This window comes from Nelumbo nucifera, chromosome 7 (assembly GCF_055504915.1).
Source record: "Nelumbo nucifera cultivar China Antique chromosome 7, China Antique-T2T, whole genome shotgun sequence".
Taxonomy (NCBI): domain Eukaryota; kingdom Viridiplantae; phylum Streptophyta; class Magnoliopsida; order Proteales; family Nelumbonaceae; genus Nelumbo; species Nelumbo nucifera.
Window position 1 is genome coordinate 20106338 of NC_142655.1, and position 6012 is coordinate 20112349.

At 37.8% G+C, this 6012-nt stretch overlaps 2 non-coding genes across 2 annotated transcripts; both read left to right on the top strand.

Moving 5' to 3' along the window:
- The first annotated feature begins 2835 nt into the window (after positions 1-2835).
- Positions 2836-2909, top strand: TRNAV-AAC (transfer RNA valine (anticodon AAC)). Its single transcript has one exon. It is a non-coding gene; the product is annotated as a tRNA-Val (tRNA).
- A 17-nt stretch (positions 2910-2926) lies between these two features.
- TRNAF-GAA (transfer RNA phenylalanine (anticodon GAA)) lies at positions 2927-2999 on the top strand. Its single transcript has one exon. It is a non-coding gene; the product is annotated as a tRNA-Phe (tRNA).
- The last annotated feature ends 3013 nt before the right edge of the window (positions 3000-6012 follow it).

The following is a 6012-nucleotide window of genomic DNA, read 5'->3' on the forward strand; positions in this document are numbered from 1 at the left end:
TAAGATTTAAGAATAGATAGGAAATTTTCGTCAACTACATAAAAAAAAAAAAAAAATTAAAGAGACAAAAATGCGAAGGAATAGAGGAGATTTGTCTTAGAGTGAAAGAGAGAACACTGTAGCAAAGGTGGTTTCAGTCGTCGCTGAAACTTGGTCAGTTCTTAGCATCGTCGTTAGTTAGTTCGTTCTCTAAGGGTTCGATAACAGCAACCATAAGTATGTGAAAGAGAGAGAGAGAGTCACAGAGCACTGGACAGAAAGCTTGTGCAATGAGTAGTGTCTTCTTTCAAGAGTAGTTTTGACATTTTTAAAAGCTGTAAGTGGTACGTGTCATCACGTGATACAGATAACTGACGGACTGTTAATGACAGACACCTATTAGACATATTTTGAAAGTTCAGATACCTCAGAAACACATTTTAAAGTTTGGGGACTGACTTAGCACAACCCATACATGGTATTAATCAGTAATTTTCCCTAATATATAATATTTGGATAATGTATAGTTTAATTTATTATAGAATTCAATATATAAATTTGATCCAAGTCTGATTTAAGGATCCATTTAGTTTGCAATCAAAATTGAAATAAAAATCAAAATCTCTTGAAATTAGAATCGGAATGGTCTATTCCCATAATAGATTCAGATAGGAAACGAAATTAAAATACATTGGAATAGGATTTCATTCCCAAGAGAGGAGGGAATGACCATTTCCTCAAATGGGGAAATGTCATTCCTACAAGAATGGGGATGGGATTTTGATTCTATCCAACTAAATAGTTGGAATCAAAATAGGTCATTCCAATTTCAATTCTAGATCCTTATTCCTTCAAACCAAACAAGCCCTAAATCTTGTAGAAAAGATTCTATTCAGATTTGATGAACCAAATTAGGATATATGCCCCCATTTGATTTGAACTATTTGCAAAATTCATTGAAGGAGTGGGTGGGTAGAAGCTTGGGTCAAAAGAACCCATAACCAACAATACATATTATAACCAAAAGATTTTCTTCTTCCTCTTCTTATTCTTATCGGGTGAGGGGAGCCACTTAGATGGTTTTGTGCAAGCCTTTTTTTAGTAACTTCACCCTGCAACGGCATATAATGTAAGCCTTGCCAAATAGGCCCTTAAAAACTGATATGGACATTAGGCCATAAAGATGCCTATCCCAAGTCCCAACTGAACAGTTTGCTTTGGAGAGGGCTCAGTTGAAGAATATACTAAGGGTATATTTGGTTTCTAATTGAAATTGGAATAGAAATCTTTCGAAATTAGAATTGGAATGGTTTATTTTCATTGTCTGTTTGGCCCAGATAAGAATGGGAATAGAAATTAGAATAATAGTAATGTAATTTCATTCCCAAGGAAGGCAGAGGGAATGAGTATTCCTTCAAATGACAGAATGGAGAATGCCATTCCACTAGGAATGAGAATGGGATTCCGATTCTATCTAAACAAACAGTTGGAATCAGAATAATTCATTCCAATTCTGGCTCCAGACCCTATTCCTATGAACCAAACAGGGCCTAAGTCTACTCAACTAATTTGAAGCGCTTCCCATAAGCTATTCAAAGAAGTTGAAGGGGACAACCCTTCAAATGAGGGCCCCATATGGGAGAGTTCAGCTGAAGATTCATTGCTTTGAAACGCTCTACATAAACTATTCAAAGAGATTGCAGAAGACATATATAACAAATCTTATACGCTACAGATGAGATCTCCTGCCCACAAGAATTCTTCCCACAATACACTACCCCCCGTGAATTGGGAACATCTCCCCATGCATAATACTATGCAGAAGATGAGATGTTCTCAATGTTTGGTTGCGACAAAAGTGGGTAGAGTTCTCATGGGCAGGAAATTTGGACTTCGCTGCAAATGGGATTTCCTGCCCACAAGAACTCTTCCCATGCCTATATGCTATCCATGTAGGGCTTACCTTCAAAAGCCAAAGCCACTACGCTTCACAAATTTGGATTAGCTGAACATGGTGGTTGTTCAGCCAGCTGTGGAACCAATGATAAAGTTCCACGGAGCCCACTATGAAAAGTGCAAGTCCCATATATTTTATTACTGGCGTGGAACCTTATCATTGGTTCATCTAAAAAAAAAAAAAACTTATCATTGGTTCCACAGCTTGTTGATAAAGGTGTAAATTGACTCGTGTTGCATGTGGCCTGGCATAGCCTGACACAATTTGAGCCAACTTGGCCCAACCCGATGGTCCATGGGTCATGCTGGGCTTGGGGTTTCAAGTCAACGGGTTGGGCTATGCTTATCGTGCCGTGTCACCCATGGCCCGTGGGTTGGCACAGCCCAACACGACCCATATATATTATATATACAATATATCATATAAATTATAATTATATAATAATATATAGTATATAGTAAACAAAGTTTTTCAATTTTTTAAACTATTTTATTTAATTATTCTATATATAAGCAATTGTATGCATCAAAATTCATATAAATTAAAATTTTAAGTTTCCCAAATATCCTAGGGGAGGGACGCATGTTTTGAGACAGTCTATGGGCCCTAATTCAGACTTTGCACCGGTCTTGTCATGCCGATCTAGCATGACCCCCTTTACACCTCTACCTGTTGAACAATAATCATGATCCCATCATTATTGGTTAATCCATCCCAAATGGAGGCGTTTATGAAAACTATGAAAAGCCTAAAGGGTTAGTGGTTCAGCCAGCCCTATAAGTAGATTATGTTCTGAAAAAGGTGATTTTAAATAAAAGCTGAAATGTTATATGCTTCTTGATCGAATACCACTTCATTGGCTGTCAGTATATTTTCCATTTTCTTGTAAAAAAGGCAACGGTGTCGTGGTGTAGTTGGTTATCACGTCAGTCTAACACACTGAAGGTCTCCGGTTCGAGTCCGGGCGACGCCATTGGTTGATCCAATCTTGCGGGGATAGCTCAGTTGGGAGAGCGTCAGACTGAAGATCTGAAGGTCGCGTGTTCGATCCACGCTCACCGCATATATCTTTTTCGAACTTTTTTATTTGTAATTTTTCAATTGTTTAAATTATTTTATTAATAATGTATAATAATATTTTGAAGTTTTATTTATTAATAATATTCAACATTTCAATGTATAAATTAGATTTAAGGATCTGTTTGGGTTGTAGTCTAAATTGAAATCAGAATCCATGGTTTTCAAAACAGGACTGGACCGGACGATCAGATCAGAAAAACCGGAAACCGATTCTGTTTTTTCCCAAAAACCGTTGATTTTGGTCAACAAACCGCTGACCCGGGTGGTTAACCATTTTTTTTTTGTTCGACCCAGTAACCAGACCCCTGGCTAGTTCGGTCTCCGAGTCGGTTTTAATAACCATGTTAGAATCAATGTCCCTTGGAATTAGAATTGAAATGGTCTATTCCGGGTTTGGTTTAGATAAGAATCTAAATCAGAATTGGAACAAGCTAGAGTGGGATGTCATTTGGAAAGAAAAGAGAGGGAATGACCATTCCCTTAAATGGGGGAATGTCATTCCAAAGGACTGAGAATGGGATTCTAATTCCACCCAATTAAATAGTTGGAATTAGAATGACTAATTGTAATTTCAGATCCTTATTCTTGCAAACCAAATAGGCCCTAAATCTTGTAGACAAGATTTTATTCGATTTGATGAATCAAATTAGGATATTTGCCTAATTTTATTTGATCCATTTATGGGTAGAAGCTGAGTTAAAGCATCCACAACCAAAAATACACATTATACTTGAACAACCAAACCTAGGGGTGCGAAATTCATTGGATCATGATCCGATTTGATTCGATGCCTGATTCGGATCAGATGATAGGATCCGATGAAAAACTGAATTGAATTTGGATCACCTCTTATTCGATTCAATATATATATATATATATATATGCTATTTAGTTATTTATATTATTATTTTTTATAAAAAACATGTATATATATGATGAAAATAGTTGAAAAGATGCTTGTATTTTTGTTTTTCTTTATTTAAATTGTTATATTTTATTATTTTAAAAAAATGCAGTCAAATCAAATCAGATCAAAATATTTGACTTCCTCATCGAATTCGAATTCAAATCCCTATTTGTGAGATCTGATCGGATCTCCTCTTCATAGTATCAAATTAGATTTGGATATACCACGATTGGAATCCAATCCAGTCTATTTGCATCATTAACCAAACCAAAAGATATTCTTCTTCTTCTTCTTCTTGGGTGAGGAGACCACTTAGATGGTTCTTTGTAAGCATTTTTTTAGTAGCTTCTCTGAACAACGACATTTAAAAGTAAGCCCTTCCAAATAGGCCCTTAAAAAACCAGTATGGAAATTGAGCCATACCTTGCAGGTTGCATCAGAGCCACCTCTCCAGTTCGTCACCACTCAACTAGACATCAGAGCCGCCTCTCCAACTTGTCACCACTCAATTAGGTGTCAGAGCCACCTCTCCAGCTTGTCACCACTCAGTTAAGCATCAGAGCCACCTCTCCAGCTTGTCACCACTCAATTAAGCATCAGAGCCACCTCTCCAGCTCGTCACCACTCAGTTAGGTATCAGAGCCACCTCTCTAGCTCGTCACCACTCAGTTAAGCATTAGAGTCACCTCTCCAGCTTGTCACCACTTAGCTAGATAACAAAACCACCTCTCCAACTTGTCACCACTTAGTTAGGCATCAAAGCCACATCTCCAGCTTGTCACCATTCAGCTAGACATCAAAGCCACCTCTCTAGCTCATCACAACTCAGTTAGGCATAAGAACCACCTCTCCAGCTCATTACCATTCAGCTAGGCATCAGAAAACACCTCTACAACTCGTCACTATTCAGTTAGGCATCAGAGCCACCTCTCTATCTTGTCACCATTTAGCTAGGCATTAGAGCTACTTTTTCAATTCGTCACCATTCAACTAGGCATCCAAGCCACCTTCTAGGTAGGAACCACTCAGATAGGCGTCTAAACCACATTCCAGGTAGAATTATTTAAGTAGGCATTCGAGTCACTTGCTAATCAGGAATTGTCAAAACACACATCATCAATTATAATATTTAAATAATTTAAAAATTTTTAATTTAAAATTTGTTTAGATAAATATAGATGAAAAATTGAGGAAGAAGATAAATAAGAATAAGAGATAATTTAGGAGAGATTAGAGAATAATGTATGTATTGGAAAGTGGAGGAGAGAATAAAGGTGAATTGGAGTATGGTCATAATGTACTGACGAGTTTGGATTTGCTCCTAAGAAAGCGCGCCTTACACCGACCTCCTCCACGTTTTGGCTGTGATGTCAGTGTGAGGCGCGATATGTGAGGAGCAGATCCGAACTCATGACGCGCGCGGAAGAGTCAAAAGATCGTGATTCGTGAGGAATCCTTTTCTTGTTTGGGACCGTGGGGTCTATCCTATCTCGCTCTTGTAGATGGCTAGATGCTGCCGGAAAGGCTCTCCTTCCTTGTTGTTAAGCCAAAGAAGTTTTAGGAATCTTGTCAAAATAAAAATGGGCCAAAACACAATAAGTGCTTTTTCAAAAAGTACTTGAAGAAAAAGCCAAAATTTAAAAACTTATTCAAAATTGACTAAACACTTATTGGGTTTATTTACCAAACACATATAAGTGATTATTGATGTGGTCCCGGTCTCAATTCTCAAATAAGCGATTTTTCCAATAAGTGCTTAAAAATAAGCACTCCTCTAATTCGGTAATCCTAAACGGGGGCTACAATCTGACGATGGCCATTATCTGAATTCCAATCTGACGATGGCCAGTCGTCAACACGTTCTTTCTGAATCGCTTTGCCATTCAATGAGGGTCCCACACATAACATGACACTCGTACAAGGTGGGGTACACCTGTTGGATTAGATCCCAATTTAACGAGAGAAAAATTTCCCTCCTATTAAAATTGGGAAATTAACGTACTATCTCTGCATCTCACGTTGAATATCTCACACGTAGTACTTAAGTGTAAGGCAACGGGCGCACAGTTCAAATGTACCACACGTGCCA